This window comes from Cygnus olor, chromosome 5, assembly GCF_009769625.2.
Source record: "Cygnus olor isolate bCygOlo1 chromosome 5, bCygOlo1.pri.v2, whole genome shotgun sequence".
In the NCBI taxonomy this organism is placed as follows: domain Eukaryota; kingdom Metazoa; phylum Chordata; class Aves; order Anseriformes; family Anatidae; genus Cygnus; species Cygnus olor.
The window spans coordinates 669,279-690,675 of NC_049173.1; the positions used below are offsets into that span (position 1 = coordinate 669,279).

The window sequence follows — 21,397 nt, forward strand, 5'->3', positions numbered from 1 at the left end:
TTCCAAATTTTCTATCCTTTTCCTGTTTCTTTTTTTCACTTGGGGACTAGTAAAGAAAGGAATGTATATGCTACTTCATCACTTGCAACATGAATGCAAAAATTATTTGAAGCACATTTTTAGGAAGTTTTGAAGTAACTTATTCAGTTCACTGTCAGAGTATCTTCCAAGAAGTGATTTCTTTTGAATGAAAAAGAATTTCATTCACAAATAAGTCTCCTGTAGGAAACTTTCTCAGAAACCTTGGGTAAAAACCTAAAGATCGTCAAGTGACTTTTAGTACTTGAAAAAAAAAACCAACATTATAATTCCAGCAGATGCAAATGCATTTTATAGGAACCCCCTGAATACATTTATTGGGCTTTCCTGGGCTTCCTAAACTAACACTACTGTCTATGTAAGTACAGTCCACAGTGCTCAGCACTGTGACGAACGTCCTGCAGACCGTGACTGGCGCCTGACCTGTGTCTAAAGAAAAGCAAGTGCTGGTCAGCCAGCACCTTTGCTCTGTCAGTGATTTATCGCTATTGGCGCAGGCAAGAGTTAGAGAGGAAACTGCTCGTGTCTGCCTCCCACTGCTCCCAGGGCCTGCCGCAGGGCTGGCTCGTCCCGCAGCCTCCCACCAGCAGGTGGTTTATCCTTTCCACCCATCCCAGCAATGTGTCTCTTTTGGGCACGGCTTTTGTGCGGGATGACCATCGCACAGCCTAACGGATTTGCCCTGCCGATCACCTCACTTTGTGTAACCTAAGTGGTTAACGCCTCCTGCCAGTGCTCCACTTTTAGGAATGCACGTTTAGAACGGGACAGGGCTGCTCAGAAGGGCAGTCGGTACCTGCAGTGTAGCTCGCTTGTCCCCTGCCAGTCTGTGGGATTTAGGGCGTGAAGTGGGCACCCACCAGGAGTCACAGGAATTGCATCCTAGCAGACAACCTGTAGGGACTTCTAGGTGGCCAGATGAAAACTCCCTGTGATTTTGGGAAGACACCAAATTCTGTACCAAAACCAGAGGACTCCAAGCCTGACTTTCGTCATTGTGAGCCCTCCGACAGATATAAGTGCCATTCCCTGAACATACTTGGGCAAAACGGGGAATAGGGTCAATACACTCCTGGATGTGTGAGATAAAACAAGAGTGACTAGTGGAAAATTAGCGAAGAGAACATACGGATTGGATTTTTCTTGCTTTATAGGCCAGAACAAATATCTGTAAAGACGCTGGATACCCTGCTGCAATCATCATTTCTAGGAGCATAGCAAACTGGGGGAAAAAGGATGGCAAAAACCTGAAGATGACACTACTTGTTGGTAAGACTTATTCTAGGCTCTGAAAAGCAGGCTCTGTCGTTAAGACTGCCTCATGTTTGCTGTTAACAATACATCTTCAGCTGATTAGAAAAGGACAAAATCTGTTCTTCTGCCCTGCAATGTCCATTGCTTCTGTTTGCCCCCAGTTGACTCCCTGCTCTGTACATTTTAATGCTTCAGAATTTCAGAGTATGAATTAACATTTTGGAGAGAGTCCTGGAGTCAGAAGCATATATCTGCAGCTGAGATGGAGTTATATGGAGAAAATAGAGGATGACTAAGCAATTAGTAAAAGCTCATTGAAATTGTTTAAAAGTCTGACAGTGATTAAAACAAATGTTGGATTAGGCCAACAAAAACAATATACATTTCTGTTATATAAAGGGGAGGGGATTAGCAGAGAACTGTAAATCTGACATTTGCTAATTTCTGTTTGCCCAGCATCGTTGCCACCCCTGGTTTGCTGCTGTAGGTGTGCTTCACTCCTCATCACCCCTTCATTGTCATGTAGAGAGCTGTTTACACAAGCAGTCCCTTGTGCTCTCCAGAGCTTCCTTCCACGGATGATGATGGGTTTTTAAGTGAGAGACACTGTTTTCTGCAGGCTGTAATTCTGTGAAAAATAGCAGACCACTGTAGGTTTAGTTTCTTGTTTTCAATTATTTCATCACATTGTTGTTCCATGAACACATAAGGACAAGAGATTTCACATCCCTAACTAGTAATGATACACTTCTAAACTAGCTAAAATGCTTGTCCCCATCTTTTAGACTGCCAGTCACTGGATAAGAAATTGCCTCTTGGAATTGTCAAATGTCTCAGTTTTAACCAAACCGGTCACACACGTAACCCGGTTTGTATTAAAGGACCATCTACACCAGCCCTTGTACAGAGGAAAGGGACTGGCACACCCATTTTAAAATCATTCGTGGGGTTAAAAACAGTTATGAAGTATAAACGCTTTCACTTAGGGAAGAAAAAAAAAAAAAAAAGAGTCAAAGAAAATAACCCCCTAGAGCCTGTCAGCACGGCGCTGAGTGCTGACCCCTGCCCACCGAGCAGGACACGCTGTGACAGCCCCTGCGGCAGGGGCAGCGCTGCAGCCGTTCACTCCGAGCACCCTGGCCCAGGATGCTCAGTCAGATTCTCACCGCTGTCAGCAACTTCATCCCTGAGTTACAGAACTAGGTCAGGAGCAGCCAAAAGCAATCCAGTAAAGGGGGAATGGGACCAGGGCCAAAGCTGGGGGACCGGGTGCCAAACACCACAGGAAGAGCTGTGGACCCTGATGTGATGCAATCACTTAATTACTTTTTTTTTTTTTCCCTCAAAAAGGAAAACATAAGGTATTGTAGCAGTACCCCCCCACCTCAACATTGTCATAATCGTGCTTCCACCTTTGAAGTATTCACTGCATCATTTTTATCATATTTTATCTGCATCATCACAGACACACATCGTATCAGAAACACACAGCATATCTCTGGCTGTGCCACGGAGATAGTTGTTCTCTGATACCTCACAGTGGGGGTAACTGATGGGCAGCCTCTTGGTGGAAACGTGTACTTTTCTCAAATACGTAATCAGTCCAAATTCTTCATTTTCACATGAGTTACAGCATGTTTTGGACTCTCTGGTCTGTTGCATGTACAAATCTTATTGAAAAAAAAAAAAAAACAACTTTAAAACTGGGGAAACCTGAGAGAATATGGCAGCTACAGAAGAACGTAGAGGAGTCAGTACAAAAGATATGCTGAAGGCCACTGTGAATCACTGCCATCAGTGGCTACTGCATTGCTCTCTTTTAAGTCTGTCAGCCTCCTGCCTCTGTTTTGGTAAAAATCTCTGTGCAAAAGCTGTTCTGCTACAGCACTACCAGAATGAGTCATGTTTACCACAGCAGAAGGTCTATGTGATTAAAGATGGTAGGAAAGCACAGACCCATCATGAATAAGAGACTGGTGCTTTGCTATGCCTATCTCTTCCCAGTGAACGCATCCTTAAAATATCTTATGCCCCCCCCCCCCCAATTGATTTTTCTCTTGTGCATTGTTTTTGCTGCTTCACCATTTATTTTCTCAGCTACAACAGAGGCACTTCTCTCTTCCTAAACAACAGCTGTTTCAGTAAGAGTTGCTCATGTATAAGATGTTATAACATGGTGCTTACCACTCACTTCATGCTTACCTGTCACCTGACAAAAATTGATCCTCTTTCTTTGTCATATATGGGAAATCTGTAGCTCTAATTCTTTCTCGGAGGCTTGTTTTTCTCAGCTGTGACAGTTCTTCATCTGTTTCTGTGGATTTTTTATTTTTTATTTTTTTTATTACTTGAACTTCATAAGCCACTAAATTGGCACATTCTTGCATTATGATTTAATTCTCCATGTCAAGGCTGTCACCTTTATAAATATTTCTCATAAGTTTTATGGATCAGTGCATCAGCAGATTATTAGGAAGAAGAAGAGGAGGAGTAAACTGTGTCTTAGGATAAACTGCTGAACGTTACTGTGGCTGTTTTGGGTATAACCAGTTATGACCATACGCTTGCATTGCAGTCCCATCTGGAGGTTGTCCAGGGGAAGCTTTGTCATGCCAGGTGCTGTATAAACACAAACCTGGAAGGCTTGTTTCAAAAGGAGGTGGAGCAAATGTAGAAGGAGGCTGGGACTGGGAAAAGAGTATAGAAATACTGGCGGAGGAAGAGAGATGGAAAGGGAAAGCACATCCCAGCAGGTGACAGGCGGAGCTGCTGTAGAGCCCAGGGAGCTTTAGGCAGCCTGGGGAAGGGCCAGCCTGGGGCGACCCCAGGCGCGTCCTGGGGAGGGCGCGGGACAAGAAGAGGACGTGCACACCATGCACGAGGACAGCTTTCAGCCACCTCTTTTAACCTTCAGCAGACTGGAAAATAAATAAAGCAACGAACGCACAGCAAAAATGGATCTTGAGAGGCAGTGTATGCCAACACATGGGCATCCACAGCGGAGACTTTTCTTCGCAGCTTGGCAGTGTTCACTGAGCATTAGTGATTCAGCTGATCTGCTTGTTCTGATAACATCTCTAAAAGTGAAAATGTTCTTGGAAATGGTAAATAAAACTTCATTATCATGACAGATAATGCATTAAAGTGTAACAACAGTTTGTTTATTAGATTCGTAGGTGGTAAAATGAGGGTGATCCATCCAAATCTGCTTTGATGGGTACTGGGCCCTAAGCCGGCTCCATTTTAGCACTCTGGTGCAGCACTGATGAAAGCTGATTGAGATTTGGATGAGCTGAACATGTTTTGCTTTTTATGAAGACCTACCAGCTGAGTTCACAATAGCTGCACACAGAGCAGCACTCAAACCCTAAATGCACAGCAGACCCAGGAGACGGATAAATGGATAGATAGATACTGACCTGATAGACCTCATCAGAGCAGTGCTGATGGGCAAAGGATGCCACTTTAAGAAGGCAATTTAATGGGAGGGGAAAAAAAAGAAAAAAAAAAGAGAAACAACAAACAGATCTCAATATTACTGATAGCACAGTTGCCTACTTCCAAGTAGAATCTTTTGGATAAGATAAAGGAAATGTTCTTCTCCCAGTTGCAGGAACAGGGGTGGAAGGTCAGGACTAACAAGGTCCTTTGGTGTCTTCAGACTCCTGACAGCTCCTTCCTGTTGCATATTTTAGGTCTGTTAAGTGTTAGCCTACAGAGCCATGTTTCCTTCTTAAGAGTTCACTGCATTATAAATCTGCTTCTCTGAGGTTGTTCCTCTGCATTAAAAAGTCCCCAGCTCGGGGGTTAGGATGTGCGTTGGCCACTCCATGCTGCTGGAGGCCAGGCAGAAGTTGGTGCCCCACTCCTCTGCAGCTGCTCGTGAATCTGAACAAGAAGCAAAGGACATTGATCCAACTTTTCTGTCATGAAAATGCTTTAAAAACTGGTATCTGAAATGGCATTTGGTATTTTATATATCATAGGCATTTATAGTTCATGGAAGGAGCTGACAGTTAGTTAATTACGTGGATATTCCTAATTATGTCTGAGGATAATACCAAGAACAATTGAAATAAAATTACTGTAATTTTAAATCAAAAACTTCTCTATGTTTGAAATGATTAAAAGGCTGAATATAAATATCATGTTTTGATTCATTTTTTTCCATGAAATTTTAGTTAAATTATTTTCTCTAGCAGGAGATGTTAATAACAACACAAGGAAATTGAACATCAAGGTTTAACTCAGAGGCAATAAATCAACATATAAAAAAAGGTTAAGGGTTGCACATTATGAAAACATTTCCAAAGATAATTACAAGTTAGAAGCATGTGTTGATTGAGTAGGAAATCTTATCATATAGACAAGGTTGGATTCACAATGAAGATAATCAGGTAAAGTACTACTCAGTGATTTTAAAAGAAAAGGTCTGTTGAATACCCAAAATAATTACCACAGTGTGTCTGCAGAGTGGTACAATATATCCAGAGTTAACCAACATATCTGCCTCCAAATCAAGTATATGTGCTGTAGCAGCCAATGACAGAAATTTGTCAAGCTGTCACTCACCACCACCTTCTGCTTCAGGATGGTTTGTGCCAAGATCTACAGCTCTCAGACTGAAATTGGAGAATGATGTGTAGTGTTTCTCATAAATCTGGATGTACCAGCCCAGACTCTGGCTCCATATGCCCATTTGCAATGAAATCATTGAGCCAAGGACATGCCTGGGAGGACAGAATTCAACCCCTGAAGTTTTGGATTTTTTATTTTATTTTTTTCTGGTGGGAAGAATCTGTTTGATTGCAGCTATAACCTGCTGTTTATGACTGTACATTGCCAGTGTTAAACATGCAAGAACAAGAGATAAGAAAATGTGGCAGCAGAGTGAATCATCTAAAGAAAATCCAGCATCTTTCTCTCCTGATTTCAAGGCTGCATTGCAGAGATGAAATCAGTACCAGAGAACCTAGACCTTCTAATGATATACACAGAATGGGATGTAAGTTAATCCATTACAGCCTACCCCCTGCTAACAGGATTTGCAACAGCCTGAAGCAGGTATAATTTGGTTATCACTTAGTTTAAAGCAGTTGGCCAAATACAAACACAGTTGTTACCAGCAGGTACACTTTAATTTTGCAATGTGCAAACTGCTTTAATGACTTTCCCTTTCTCTCAGTTTTGTCCAACTTCCAGGATTGAGAATTTCCACTGCCTGGATAGCTTTGCATTGCCAGACACTCAGGTTTTGGTCTAGAAAAATAAAATAGAGAACTCTTGTGTACAACACAAAGACATTTTCAAGATAATTATATCTTTAAAGAATTAGAAAGAGTTCTAATATTCTCTCTGCATTCTCAAGATCTGTGCCAGTTTGCCAAAGGTGCTGAAGAAGACAACAGCCATACACCAGAGCAGAACAAGGTCCTGTTGCCCCCTGGAATTAATAATAGGGGGAACGCCTGTTTACATGTGTTGATAGTGATAAGATAAGGGGGAATGGTTTTAAACTAAGACAGGGGAGATTTAGGTTGGAAATTAGGAGGAAGTTTTTCACTCAGAGGGTGGTGAGGCACTCAGGTTGCCCAGAGAAGCTGTGGATGCCCCATCCCTGAAGGTGTTCAAGGCCAGGCTGGATGCAGCTCTGGGCAGCCTGCTCTAGTGGCTGGCAACCCTGCCCAGAGTAGGGGCGTGGAACTAGATGATCTTTCAGGTCCTTTTCAACTCAGGCCATTCTATGATAATACATGGTGTGGAAGAAGACTCAGCACCAGCATGGGGAGCAAGACAGTGCCAGGCTCTGCAGCTCGATGGGGAGGACACATGTCTGGGAGGACAGAGCCTTGCCACCTGCTCCTCACCCACAGGGTTGCTGAAGCAAAAGATGGGAACGGACAGGAATGATGCTGGGAGGAGAGGCCGAAAGGAAAAGGGGAGTTGATCCATCCACAGGCTGAACTGCTTCTGTCATCTGTAGCCAGGCTTTTAGCAAAGCAAGATTGTTTCTTTCATTGTTGCGATAAGTAGTAGTTTTTATTTTTAAACACAGCTCTTTATTCCTGTTAAATCTTGTTTAGTGCTTGTTTCTGTTAATTATTGACGTCGTGACTCTGAAACGACTGGAACAAGTGTTCTTTTGGCTCTTTTTCCTGAACTTCAGGTAGTTATAAAGTCCAGTGAAAGACAATTTTCAGGAGCTGATGGTTAGCCACAGATAAAGACAACTGAGTCTGGCAAGCCATTCCAGTCATCTCATTAAGTCTGAATAAATATGAGAATTTAATATTAATTTCATTTTCATATATCCAAATTAGAAATCAGCAGAGATGAAAACATAATCTGATTAAACAAATTAGAATCATGCTGCTAACATTGCCCTTCACTATTTATTTATTTTTAACAGCAGTAGCTTAAAAAAAAATCTGAAAAACAAACTCTACCAACTGCTACCTAACATCACATCACCCCTTGCTTCTGCCCGGGACACACCCAGCTGCCAGGGTGCTGGGAGGCTGCAAAGCACATGTTCCAGCTTAGGTTTCCAAGCCTGCACAGGATGCTTACCTTTAATCCTGCTCAAGACTCAGGTTAAGGCAGTGAAATTTGGGCTGAGGATTGGTGTCTGCTGCAGGCATTCAGCAGCAGAATATAAAATGCTCCCACAGGTGACCAGAAGCTCATTAGGAGCTCATTATCAGCAGAGCCTTTCTGCTGTTAGCTGTGTGAAGCCTGTCTGCCTGGACAGGGAAAGCAGGAGCCAGAAATGACTTCCCTGCACATATCCTGGTGTAAGATCTGTGCCAAGGCACCTAATTAACTACTGCAAGGGATGGACTTGAAGAATGGACACAGGAACATACCCCATTCTGGTATGTATGGTTCACTCTGGTTTTACCTTTCAGTACCCCCCAGCTCCCTGTGAAGGCAGTGCCCATGCCCTGTGTCACAGACGCTATCCCACTCAGGTACCTGGGGGGGGTCCAACCCCACCAGGATGGGTCCCCCCCCAGAAGCTGTCTGTGGGGCTGAGGTTTTCCCTCTGCCACCCCTCAAGCAGCCCCAAGAGCCTCACAGCAGTGCGAGGCCTGAGAGCTCACCATCCTTCAGCTCAGCAGCGCCTTCAGCCCAAGGGGATGAGAGGTAACAGGCATGGGCCCTCCTGCAGCCCCCCGGGGCTGGGTGCTGTGGCACCCGCAGCACTGCCGCTGCTGGAGCTGCTCCCTGCTCCCAGGAGAAGGCAGGCACCTCTGGGTGAGTGCGGCGGAGCTTCAACATGGGCATCCCTGCTGGAAGGGAGTCGGGCAGAGGCAGCGCTGTGGAAGGGGTATCGCTGTTTTATATTCACTACAGCGTGGGTCTGCTGCATAGATCTGAAGGATGAGGCCGGGATCTGCGTCAGCTTTCAGCATCTCCCCAGCCTCTGCGCAGGGAGTTTGAGTTGCTCTCTCTGTAACGCAGCAATATATAGCAAATGTTTGCACATCTTCGGCATTGCAAGTACAGGGAACTGCTTCTGCTTAGTGGAAGAGAGGGCAACACGCTTTGGTTTCCCCCTTTGGCGTGGTGTTTCTGTGATTAATTTAGTTAGCTTAACGTGCATGAATGTCTCTGGGCTTTCCCTGTATAGAGCCTTCAGAGATTCACCCTTCCTTTGGGATGTGTTGTACAAAATATCACGCTGTTCCCATAAATGCTGTGACAGCTTGCTTGCTTCAGGTCATTCTTTGTATGTGTGCTGCTTTCCTTCTCCTAGTGTCCTGTGTGTGAACGCTCCTACACAGCTTTGGCTAGTATGGGTGCTTTTGTTTTCTTGAGTCATCAGCTGTATACGTGTGTCTGTAGAAATAAATAAATGGAAGCTCAATAGGAAACCTGGAATTTGGAAATTACAATGGTATTCCTAAAACAGGTTTAGAAATGAGAGGCCCTTCCATTTGCAGTTCCTCACCTTACCACTCAGATTTCTGACTGGGCCTCTTGTGCCCTCAACGCAGAAATGACTTCTCAAACCCCGTGCTATTGCCTGGCAGTAACAGGGAGAGAACAGCCTGTCTGGGCAGCACCCAGGATGGGTGCGTGGCAGCGGGGCTCCTGGTGGGTGGCAGGAAGCTGCACGGGACATGGGCAAGTGAGGGCACCTGCCAGGTTGCTGCGATGCAGGTGCTCCTGCTAATTATTATTATTGTTTAATTTCATTAGTATTTGTAACAGACTCGTTTAATAACTGTAGGTGATAAAGTATTTTCACTAAACATCAATTTCATGAAATTATAAGACTTATAATAAAGGCTAAAATAGAATATTTTTATCTTTAAATGTATTAAATTATACTAAATGATAATTATTATAGTCAAATCATCATATACTAAAAGCAGCACAAAAACCTATCTAGCCAGTAGTCATTTTAAATGCAAAATCATTGTGCAACATAAGCTCTATCTTTATTGCAGAAGCTTGATGTTGGACCAATTGTCTTGAATGTTTTTCCAATGACATAGAAGAAAGCAAAATTATTTCTGGCAAAATGACAAGGGCAAGTCAGCCATATAAAACTAGGTAGGGAGCCTGGTAATCACGGCTTGATTGGACATCATTTAGTGATCCCAGCATGACATATGGCTTCCCCTCTTGTTAGAATAATAAACAGAAAAGAGTAGAGGGGAATCTTACTATCAGAACCAGTACTAATAAGGTCAATTCTGCATTGATATTAAACTGTAAAAAAAGGCCAACAAACAAGAAAGAGTTCAGAAAAGGGCTGCCACCATGCTTTATGTCTCAAAAGCCTGCTTTTAAATGAGGAGAAGAGTTTTCTTGAGACTTGAACATGATGTAGAAATTATAAGGGGATGCGCAACATGGCTAGCAATGACAGGAAGGGCTTTCATGGGGAGGAGTTTAAGCCTTCAGCTGTCTTTTTTTTTTTTTTTTTTTCAGGGATTACCCTCTGAAATGAGTGTTCTTATAGGTAGTGCGTAGTAGTTACTAGGAGAAATTCTCTGGCACTCATTGCATAATGACTGGACAGGGCCCTTTGGTCATTAAATCTGTTCTGGTTTTGCTTTTTTATCAGCCATGTTACTTCTATGTTCCTTGTCTAAACTAGAACCAAATTCTACTCCAGAAAATAACAGTAGAGCCCCCAAGTCTCTCCCATGACCTTCAGGTGAAGCCACACTACCAAGGAAAACCGAAGGCTTTTTTCCTCTGCTTCCTTGTCCTCTCGATGAACCGCTTCAAATCCTGGCTGCACATCATGAATTCTTCCATTATCCCACTAATCCTTCTGACTTTTCTGCCTTACTCTTCCTACCTTTACAACATTTGGCAAATTTTTCCCTCAACTGCGAACTTAAACCTTATTCTAACTACACAGGTGGCAGTTATATTAAAAAAGTCTCTTTTCTCTGTGAAAGAAGAGACCAAAAGTGAGAACAGGTAACTGCCTGAATGAAGGCTGCAAAATCTTAATTAACGTGTAGAAGGGACATGCAAGAGTACACCATTTCAGCAAAAGCACAAGGATCCAGCATGGTTATGACAGCACTGCTGTACAACTGGAACTGCTGGCATAAAAAAAGAAGAAAAAATTAATAAATAAACCAGGAAAAACAAAACCAAACCACAGAAAACTCTAGAAGCAGGAATTGTAACAATACAAAAGAAAATAAAACATCATATTAAGAACAAAAGCAGAAATAGTAGGAAAAATCACATATTACAGTGGGCTTCATGGTAAGATATCCTGTGTGGATGCAAATTTATCATGTTTGGTATGTTGTCAAAACTATTTTTAAGATTATACTGGACCATGGCCTGCTTATAAGGAAGGTCTATTATATATTCTATGTACATATTATATTATTCTATATGGTTTCATGCTATTTTCTGGGAATTTAATTTAATCCTAAACTTATGATACCTTACCAGGAAAATTACTCATCTGGGCTACTAGGGATGGAGGCCTGTACTGAAGGATCCAAACACTGAAGCGGCGCCCATGCTCACAGCATCACACGTGGCTGGGGCTGGAGCACCTCTGGGTGCCCCTGGGCCCCCCAGCCCCAGCAGGGCCTCCCGAGCAGGGTGCCCAGCCCCACGGCCAGGCGGCTGCTGGAGATATCCAAGCAGGGAGACCCAGACCAGCAGCAATCAAAGCTGTGGACTGATGCCTCTGTGGGGCACCTCCTACCAACAAAACCTCTGCTGTCCAGCAGTGGACAATAAGTGGAGTTATTAGAGATGAATTCATGGTTCTTTGGGTTTTGGAAGAGAAATTGCTCAATGAATCATTCAGTACAGTATACATTGGGCATGTTCAAATGCCCATGTTCTCAGTACTTTAAAGCAATTTTGCCAAATAGCAGGAAATCCACTGGAAAAAAAACGGCAAAATCAACAACAACAACAAAAAAAGCCTCAGTTTCTTGAGGAATGACTAAGAGGACTGATGAGTTACAGCTGGAAGAGGTCAGGGTTTCAAAACTTCCAAAGTGCAAAGTGTATCTTTAAATAAATTTTCAGGTAATACATTAAAAAAGAAAAGAAAAAAAGAGGTAGAGGGGGCAAATGCAAGAGAGGCTCCTCCTCTGGAGGGCCGGCATAAATGGAGCAAGACATTAAATGAGATACAGAAATGCAGTTTTTCTGAACTAGCTGGATCACATATGGAATAACTCTAGTCCTGGGGAGCTTCTTGAATCTTTAGATGCTGAACCCAAAGCAAGAAAAAGCCAGCAGCATCCAGACTCTGGCACGCCCCGCAGAGCAGTGGGGCTGCCAGCCCAGCACAGTGTCCTTGCAGAGCCCAGTGGGGCACTGGGGGACCAGCTGTGCCTTCACATGCAGTGGTTGTCCCCTCTGCTGACGAGGAGACCATCACCTGCCATTTGAATGCATACCCTCACTTCTGATTCTTTTCAGCTTCCTACAGAAGGGCTGTCTGCGGCAGGAAAGCTCAGCCTCCAACTTTCACATTTTTGTTTATGGTGAGGAAAAGCACAACCCTTTAAACCAAAATTGCAAAAAGTTATGTCATTAATTATCCTTGCATGTCTTTGAATTATTTAAAGATACATTTTGCCCATGGTAGACACAGAACAGAGACTTATAGCCTTCGATATTTTTCTCATTTTTTTTTCTATGCAGAAACACTGGCTAAATCTTCTAGGCAGCATTTAACACCTGCTGCAATAATTTGATTGAATGGACGTCACATTTCTGTAGGTGGCCTCTTTAAATTAAACACTCACAATAAAATGTTATAGCTGGCATGAGGAAGGCCATGCAGTAGGCTTGTGCAGCTGGAGGTTTTGGGCAGCAATGCCTATTTACTGGCCTCTGCTGCCTGAGACCCAGCATGACTTCATTTGGCCTTGCTTTGCACCTTGACTTTCTGCTGGCAAGAAGGGGTGTTTTTTACATCCAGGCACTCCTGGACAATTTCTGCTTCAGGTTACGTGAGCATAAATGTTACCTGAGCAAAGGAAACTGGGCTGCCTCCCTCCTGGTACTGCTCATCCCGGGGGGCCAGCCGTGCCTGGACAGCCCAGGTGCCACTGGCACTAGTTGTGCTGCCATCAGCTACCCCATTGTTCCTGTTGCAATTAGCCCTATTAAAGCACCCATCACAGCACACATTGCCTGGGGTCCCACACACTGGATGCTGTGTGCCTACTGCTGGGGCCCATTGTGGCCAGGCAGCGGGCGCTCAGCTCCTGGGGGGTGGTGGGTGAGAGAGACCCCCCGGCTTTGCCTCTGAGCTGTGGTGCCTTCGGCAGAGATAATTCTGTTTCTCGGAAGGCAAAGCAAAGGGTTGCTGGCTGACAAAGACACGAGCAGCAGTTGGAAGTAGCTTCATGGGGCTTTTTGTTCATGGTGTTAATCTCATCAGTGGGCTTCCTTGTTCTCTCTTTACACAGCCTGGGGAATTACCACCCTAGGTTTGCAGTGGGGCGACAGTATAAGAAAAAAGATGCATTGTTTTAAAAGGTTTGGTTTGTCATGGAGAATGTGTGGCCTGGTATGACCGTGTTTCAAGTTGGAGACAGAAAGCTCCTGCCAGTCACAACGTCCAGAAATGACACTTGTCATTTCTGAAAAGTCAGCATTCAGTTTATAAAAGCACCCACAATTTCTTTCAAAATGTGCTGTTTTTTGCAAAAATCACACCGTATTTAAATGAGATTTATCTCACAGATGGTCCTGCAGCCTTGCCAGAAATGCTGTGAGGTCAGGAGTGAGCGTGCCCTCCCTCCGCAGGGAAGGAAGGCAGCGTCCCTCTATCCCTCCGCTAAATCAGCTGTTAGGGAACTGTTTAGGGTAAGCCACCAACCATTTCCTTCTTCCATTTCGTTGTTCAACCACAGGTTAAATGTTCACCCCCTCACAGTTGTCTTATCCATTTAAAAGGCATAGCGTCAAAGCTGACCTTCCATTTAGGATTCTTTCAAGACTTTATACTCTTTCGTTCTTTACATTAAATTAGTGAAAAGTGTAACTTGGCACATACGCAGTGAAAACAGGGAACTGTCCCTGACAGCAGGTAACCCGTGCTGGCCAAGTAACTTCTCTTCAGTATAAAAAGTGTTATAATGCTAAAGTTTTTGCTTTCAAGAAAATATTTCTTGAAAGAGAGAAGCATATGTGGGAACTTGGCTAAGGCGGTATCATCCCGTGTTATCCCTGAGGTTAATTTTCCTTGTGTGGAGGGATTTTCACAAGCAAAAGCTTCTGCAGCCGTGGAGCTGGGCCTGCCCCGTGCGCACCAGCGGCAGGTGCCCTGCCTGTAGCCCAGACCGCACGTGGGGGGGCTCGGTGCTGGCGCTCCCCGCGCCCAGTGGCACACGGAGCAGCCCCATGCAGCCGGAGCGCTGCACTGGAGGCCCCCCCGGCGTTCCGCTGCAGGCGAGATCGATGGCCATTTGATGCTGCCCGCCTCTCATTCATCCGAGCACAGGTACTTGGACACGGCTCCTCATGTCCATTTTAGTGCTGAACTGCCATTGATTCCAGCAGCAGCCGGACACCTAAATGATCTCAAACACCGCCTGCCCGGGCCTCAGTTCCCAGTAAGTGTAATGGTGATAAAAGCATTTCCTATCTCGGAGAGAAAGATAAATGCATTAAAGACTGTGAGGCGCTCAGATGCTACTGTGATTATCTCTTTATAGACAGACGAGCTGAAGAACAATCAGATGCTGCAGAGTACAAGTTTAATACACACAAGTAAGAGATGACCTTGCCTTTATTACTATATACACAGTAAAAGGACTAGTTGAATTGATAATAAGACACCCATAGTAAATATTTATGAAACATTGCATCATGTAACAATTATAGGTTATTTAAATTTAATTTGCATTTATACTTTCAAATCAGGTTATTATATAGCAAAAATGTACTAAAATTAAATTCATAATGCACACTACAGCAATTTGAGCAAATTGTACCTTGAAGTAATTTGTATTTAAAATGCAGTCTGTGTGCTTCTTCACTTTCCAGCAGCCTGTAAATAAATTTACAAAGCATTTTCAGTAACAGTCATAGTGTTCCAGTTGTAAATTGATGTAGTCTGAAACAAAGAACAATTACCACTTAAAGAGATCCTGTGTTACACTAAATCTTAAAGCATTTGAATTCCCTGGCAAAACAAAAGGAAGTGATTTTTCTTTTTTCCTTAATCCGCAGCAACAGTTCTTGTCAGGTGGAAAATGTTTGTGCAGTAACCCCTTGCCTGTTTGTCTTCATAAACAACGAGCTCTTAAGAGGGTCAAACTGCAGGCAGAGCCGATGCAGCTCGGGGAAGCCAACTTCCAAACAGCACTGTAAGTAGTGCAGCCTGCTCCCATCCCTCCATCGGACAAGATTAAGTTGGTTTTGAAACTCTCCCCAAAGATCAGCTCCATCAACACACTGTTCCTGAAACATTTAGGCTCTTCTGCTCCAACCACAGTCCAGAAGACCAAACACCAAAATCCGTCTATGTCTGAGGCTGTGCAGCTGCTGATGGCTTCAGTGGTTCAAAGAGCAGGGAGCCACGCCAGTTCTGAGGAGATGCCTGGGCAAAGCAGCCTGATACCTGTGATACACCTGATTGTAGACGTGACATATGCCCACACGCTCCAACACGAACACAGACACCCAGATTCACAGAGTTGTACAGGCTTTGCCATCTGAATGAAATGAAAATTAAAATAAATAATAATAATAAAAAAAAAAGAGCTAAGCTCCACAAATATTTCCATTTTGAAATACTGGAACGTGGTGTTTCCCGCAGGTCAGACACTTTTGCAGAGTGCCCCTGTTTCCTTAGGAATCTGCAGAAAACAAGCTACTTTTCAGAGCTCTATTGCAAGTCAGACAATTTGAGCATTGAAATCTTGCTGGGCTGCTCCTCTCCTGCCTGCAGCTGCCCTGGGCCCATGCTGCTTGCTGGGGGCCTGAGGGCTCAGCCAGCACCCAGCACGGGGAAGCACGAGGGAGAAGTACGAGCAGAAGCATGGCCCAGGGGGGCTGCCCCAGGGAAGAACAAATGGTGAGGGCTTGGAAGCAGCCAAGCAGAATGAAGGCACAAGTTTGTCCTCAATGGAAAATGTGGTTTAATTGGAATGAGTTTTTTCTGTGTAGGATAATATTGATTTGAAAGTGATGGAACAAACAGAAATATTTCCGTTCACACTGACGTTTATTTGGACATTTCATTTCAGATGTTGAAGTGTTTCTTTCCTAATTAGCATTTTTAGTTGTGCCACTTTAAATTGATTTCTTAAATTGTGTGTGTTACATTTTATCTACTGGCTTTCTATTCCTTTTGGAATGAAAGCAGACCTTGGAACATCAGAATTTCCTTCTGACAAGCTCTGCTTTTTCAATTTAATACATTAAGAATTTTCATTTCTTGTATGGTAAATCTTATTTAATTGTTTATTTTCTTTTTATTACTAATGACCTTTCCTTTATAACAAGCCAAGTGTGAGTTTTCAGACAGTTAGCCCCGCCTGTGAAGGCTGGCACGGTGACACAGGTCAGGGCGGTGTGCGGCCACCCCACGTACCATGCGCAGGTTCCCCTTGTGCACCAGTGCCAGTGTGAGCCTGCCCTCGGGTGTCTGAACTTGCAGGTGCAAAGAGCATTCAACACTGAACGTTTCTGAACACTGAGATATTTAATAAATTGGCCGTGATGGCCAGCAATGAACCATACTGGGAGCAAGGCTGATTTTGTTTAAACATCAGCTGTCTGCATCCCGGGCCGGGCTGCCTTTGGGAAGCCTGGCCATTGCGCTCACCAGCAGCAGCCCCACAACCTGCTCGCGTGGTCTGTTCCACACAGCACACACAGCAAAAAGTTTCCTCAAGGACTTCAAGTCATTGCAGGGAAAGATTTTTTTCTAATCCCCCCTTTGCTTTTGGGACTGCAACGTCTCTCTTCTGTAATATCTTCATTCCCCACTGAGGGGACACTGGGTCTTTTGGGATGACTAAACAGGCCTGAGCCCATGCATTTTCTGTATTAAGTCATTGATTTTTGTGTTCAAATATAAATCCAAAAAGCTGGTTATAGAATTTATATTCCTTCTTAATAGAAGATATTCATACATTTCTTAAATCCATCCTATTCCTAGGAGGGATGGCTTCCCTCTTCAGTCTGAAAACCTTTGTTATGTCCTGCTGATTCCTCTTTTAACAGTTTCTTTAGAGACTCGGTTTCAGATTCAGAGCAAAATTATCTCACTCCTGTTTGTAAGTAAAGTGCAGTAATTCTGTTTTGTTGTTGTTGAATATATCAAAGTAAAAGCATATAGAAAAGGGGGAGCAAGTCAATTTTTCTATGACAATTTCACTCATTTTTAAAGCACAAATTCCAGGCAGACACGCTTTCTCTGAGATGTGAGCCCGCTCAGTTGCTCACTCAGGGTTTTCCTGCACGTTCAGCGCCTGCAGCCTGGTCTGATGGTGCACGGCAGACATGCAGCAGGACCAGGGTCGTCCTTGCCCCCCACCCCCCCGAGCTGCCCCCAGCCAGGGCCCTGCTGCGCCCCTGTGCTCCAGCTCTGTACCACGTATGCCTTGGAGGGCTCCTGCGGCACTCACAGAGAGGTAAATCTATGCCTTGCACACCCGGCTAATGAAAAAATGCAGTGGCAGCTGCTAGTCCCTCTGAAACCGAAGGAAAGAGGGAAGCTCTTCTTCCTTCTCACATCATGCAGCTGTCGAGCACTTGTCTGAGACACCTGTGTTCTGCTTTTGCATCAGGAAGCTCAGACCCGTCACTTCTTTGCTGGGGTAAGGCAATGCCAAATGCTCTCTGTTTCTCTTACTGAAGGTGCAAGTTGAAGAAAAAAAGGAGCAAGAATACAACTGAAAATGAGCTTGATACTCAGTCTTGGTGAATGGGGTGCACTAAAGGTATTTGGACAAAATGCGTAGTGTTCCACTATTAGGGGGAGTCTAATTCCATCAGGTCTACAAGCCATTTCTTTTCTCATGTTCAGGGTTTGCCCAGTAAAAGAGCTGTAGGGGAGTCGCTGAGGGCTCTGTCCAGACAAAGGGAGGAGAGGAGGGGAGGGGAAGAGAATTCAGTTGGAAGGGACCTACAAAGGTCATCCAACTGCCTGACCGCTTCAGGGCTGACCAAAAGTTAAACCATATTATTAAGGGCATTATCATTAGTACATATGTAAAATGGTAAAGTGCTTTTCAAAATGAAATATTCCTGTTCAAAAAGAAAATAATACAGAGGTGTGCAGGGCACTGTCCTGAGCAGTTATAAATGTTCTAGTCCAGGGGCTTCAAGCTGTGGGAACTGCAGACCCTGAGGGAGTCCGTGCACTGTTTATCTGGGATCCACAAAAGCTGACAAGAAAAGTTAATAAAATCATAGTGTCAGGTATGTATGTGAAATTTCTCTGGTACATCCAGCTGGGCTAGAAATGTTTAGGGGTTACCATCCTGAAAACAATTGAAAATGTTTGAACTATATATAATTGCTAATAAATTGTTTTGATAATTTACCTGGCAGCACATTGTCTCCATAAGGACAGAAATGGTGATGGATAATAATATGCATGTAAAAACCTTAAAATTTGAGGGATGGTTTTATTTCCCTTCAGTTAATCAAAAGTTAAGACTCTTGATTAACTGAAGCCACTAAAGCTGTCTTGGCACTTTTCATCAATGAAGCTCATTAAATCTAGTGTCTTGGCCAAATTCCTTTTGTGTCAGACTGGAAGTACCAGACTAAATGCCTGCGGTGTGCCATGCAGTGATGTGTGGCACACAGAGTTCATCTTAGTAATGGGTCTTTTTCTATGTCAATGACGTTAAACACTTGTTCACTTATCTGTTCAAATTATGCTGATGACCATGCAGCTGTGGTGAATGAAGTTCACACGATTAATTGTCCATAACATTAGAAAGCCTTTACTGCGGGAGCTGATGCGTGCCAGAGCAGGCACAACACATTCACTCACATTCAGGCGAAAAGCCCAAGTCTTTGCAGTTCTGTCTCACAGGGGTGAACTCCATCTAGTGTGACCCATTTCCCATGGGAGACCAGAGAAACCAGCGTTCAGGTACAGATAAACTGAATACAAAAAAAAATCCTGTCTCTTCAGGCCTCCAGGAAAGTGATTATTTCAGATTTCTAAACGCAGAAAATAAATAGAAAGACTGAACTTCAATTAATTTTTCAAACGTTGCTATACTCTGTGAGGTGTTGACAGTTATATACAGAATTGAAAACTTTGGGGTCAGCAGAACAAAATCCATTCTATTTTAGCTTCTGAAATATCAAATCCAGTCAACTATGAGAGTAAGTAATTGCCCGTGCCATTATTTAACATATGAAGTGACAAAAGAAGATGAACTTTCTGACCGGGGACAAGGGTGTCCTCTTCACAGTTTACATCATCTAAAAGCATCCAAAAGCATCATCTAATCCATTGTTAACCTGATAACAAGTGTGCTAAACTGTGATGGCTTCAGGGTGAATTTCAAATACTAATGGCATGCAGGAACAGAAGATAAAGATCTCTCTCACCTTTGAACAACAGAGGTGCTGTGCAATGCATGACAGTCAGCAATGCTCTAGTAATTCAATGACACTTTGACATTGCCTACTCCGCTCTCGTTACTGCACTTTTGTATCAGGTTTCCGCAGTTCAGCATGAGAACTATATGCAGATGGAACAATTCAGATAATTTATGTGTTGGCTTATTTATTTATTTATTTTAAGCAGTGCTGTAGGTGCATTCAAAAAGGAAGACAAAGGACTTTTCACAAGTGCAGTCTAAGGCACTGGGGAATGAAACATGATGTATTTTGGATATCTGCGAGTAAATGTAACTAGACAGGTGGGATTTCTCTAGACCTATACAGATATGTAAACTAAGTAGAATGAAAAATTCACGTTCTTTCTAGGGAGCAGGTTAAGGTAGTGGGCCCGCTTTGCAGATGATATGAATTCCACTATTTAATTCACCTGACCATTCCATTTGTAATTTGTTTTGGAGAGCATTTAAAGAATACTATTATTTGAAAGATTATGGCTGTCAGCATACTTCTCAAACCACAAAAATTAAGGATTCGTGCCCCATTGTGAGGTTTTGAAATGAGGACTCCTCCCACTTCAAAAACTTTTGGTCAATCTCTGAGTTGTACTTGGTCAATCTCAAGGAAAAAAAAAAAAAGTAAAAAAAAAGCTTTCCTGTTTTCAGATGGAATTTGAATGAAATAAATGGGGCAGGGTCCCCTCCCTGCTCCTGCTGCCCAGACCCTGCCTGCTGCCACCTTTGTTTCCAGGGCATGCTGCTGGTCACGGTCAGCTTGGTGCCCGCTAGGACGCCCAGCTCCTTCTCTGCAGAGCTGCTTTCCAGCTCGGTGGCCCCCAGTGTGTACAGATGCCTGGGGTTGTTCTTCGCCAGTGGCAGGACTTTGCAGTTCTCCCTGTTAAACTTCACCGGTTCCTATCAGACCGTTTCTCCATCCTGTCGAGGTCCCTCTGGATGGCAGCCCAACCCTCTGGCATACCAGCTGCTCCCCCGAGTTTTGTTTTATCTACAGACTTGCTGAGGTACTCTCTGTCCCATTGTCCAGATTGTTAATGAAGGTGTTAATCAGAGCTGGACCTGGTATTTACCCCTGGGGTACTCCACTATTTACTGGCCTCCAACTGGACTGCATAACACTGATCATCACCCTGCAGGTCCACCCATTCCACCAGTTCTTGATCTACCTACAAACTATTTAGATCAAACAAGCAATATTTTTCGAACAGCATAAAAAAAAGAAAAAGAAATGTACAAAATACTCATGGTTTATGTCAGGTCAGGTCACACTGAATAAAGTGATTCATCATGTTGTTCTTAATAAGTTCAGCCTTAGGGTAACTGCACCCTTATCAATTCATATGAGTGTTTGAAATCAACCTAAAAAAACCAACTGTAACATCAGCTGCATCTGTCACTGTCCCCAGAGACAGACATCACTCACCATGTGTGCATGCTTCCGTGGTAGTTTCCGTGGTAGTTGTTCATTCAGGGATTTCTGTAGTTGCTGAGAAATTATTTTACCTGGGAGGAAGAGGGAAATCATGTGCAGCAACCTGTCCAGATAGCAGTGCTTGTAAAAATCCCGATCTTCAAAGCTCTATTCACTGCGGGATGTGAAATCTTAGCCTTGTTAATAGAGACACAGCATGAAATCCCGGCTCCACCAGCATTAACTCTCAGTCACTTCAATGGAACCAAGATCTTACAGGATTTAGGGCCTGCACCAGCTCTGCTGAAGACAAAAGTCAAAGCTTGTTGATGTCAAGGAGAACCTAAAATGGCCTGTAAAATGCAGATAATGACCATACACAACAAGACGGATGAGGTTACCTGTGTAACCTGCCACCGCTGCCAAGATCCCACCAGTGGAAAAAACTCAAAAGCCCCTGGATATGGGCCTCTATGTATAACCACTTGTCACAGCTAATACAGAGGTTTACAGAAGGACGGGGCAGAAGTCAATCTGGCTAACGAAAGCCCAGCAGAAAGGGGGGTAATCTAGCTGAAATAAAGTGTTCACGGGTCATTGTAACAAAACCCCACCC

At 43.7% G+C, this 21,397-nt stretch overlaps 2 long non-coding RNA genes across 2 annotated transcripts; one reads left to right on the forward strand and one right to left on the reverse strand.

Moving 5' to 3' along the window:
• The first annotated feature begins 7,997 nt into the window (after window positions 1-7,997).
• Window positions 7,998-16,238, forward strand: LOC121071390. Its single transcript, XR_005820563.1, has 4 exons — window positions 7,998-8,168; window positions 14,472-14,526; window positions 14,989-15,125; window positions 15,578-16,238. It is a non-coding gene; the product is annotated as an uncharacterized LOC121071390 (long non-coding RNA).
• A 308-nt stretch (window positions 16,239-16,546) lies between these two features.
• Window positions 16,547-20,827, reverse strand: LOC121071389. Its single transcript, XR_005820562.1, has 3 exons — window positions 20,794-20,827; window positions 19,342-19,474; window positions 16,547-18,945 (listed from the first exon to the last, which is right to left on the reverse strand). It is a non-coding gene; the product is annotated as an uncharacterized LOC121071389 (long non-coding RNA).
• Window positions 20,828-21,397: the final 570 nt, after the last annotated feature.